Below are 1,098 nucleotides of genomic sequence, written 5' to 3' on the forward strand. Positions count from 1 at the left end.
CTGGGGAGTAGGAAGAAAGGGTGGCGGTGCCATTAGGGACTTTCTATTTCTTCAGGGTTGGACTTTTCTTATTCTTAAAAGACACCGTCTTTCCAAATTCTGAAAGACAATATGCTTAAAGTGCTCAGAGCTTATGAATATGAAATCAAGCAGACAGACAAGGAAGTACTTGCCAGAGAGTGTGATCCATGTTCCATTTAGCTGTTCAAAGGAATCAACAGCAAGACAGGCCAAATATCTCCTCCAGGGGGTCAGTCAGGGGTTCTGGTGAACCCCAAAATATTTACAAAGTATAATGTCCACTGAGAGCAACCTCCATCAGAATTATTTCAATGTTCCCCCAAAATGTAAGCCAAGAATGAAACTTAATCTATATCCCAGGAGAAAAGAAATACACTTGGTTAATGCAGATCTATCAAATAACTCCTTAATACTAATTTTGAAAGCCTAAAATGTGACTTCTAAAAGAATACTATTTTAAAGAGCATTTTTAGGTCCAAAGCAAAATTAAGGATCAGTTAAGTGAGCTCCAACATACTCAACAATCCCCAAATACCCCTTTATCATAATTTTCCCCAGGAATGGTGCATGTGTTATAATGAATTAAGCTATATGGAGAGAGCCTAGTCACACAAGCATGATTTGTGGGACAAAATGTATGACAAAAAATGACATCAGTGGGACCAGAGCAATAGCACAGCTGGTAGGGCGTTTGTCTTGCACGGGGCTGACCAGGTTCAATCCTCGGTATCCCATATGGTCCCCCAAGCACTGCCAGGAGTAATTCCTGAGTGCAAAGCCAGGAGTAACCCCTGTGCATTGCTGGGTGTGGCTCAAAAAGAAAAATAAAAAAGAAGACTTCAGTATTCAGTCTTGGTATTGTGTATTCTATGTATTTATTAATCAATCCCATAAAATAACAACATCATTCACATACCATCAGAAGTTTTCACTAAATGTAACTTCATAAAAATCTGATTGAACCTAGCTTGCAATTGAGTGCTAATAAATGGATCCATATCCTTGAAATCTTTTTCATCTTGTAAGTTCTCCCAAGGCGATGTTTGTGAGAGAGTCGAGAACATCCTGCATTTAGCG

Source organism: Sorex araneus, chromosome 1 (genome assembly GCF_027595985.1).
Source record: "Sorex araneus isolate mSorAra2 chromosome 1, mSorAra2.pri, whole genome shotgun sequence".
Classification (NCBI taxonomy): domain Eukaryota; kingdom Metazoa; phylum Chordata; class Mammalia; order Eulipotyphla; family Soricidae; genus Sorex; species Sorex araneus.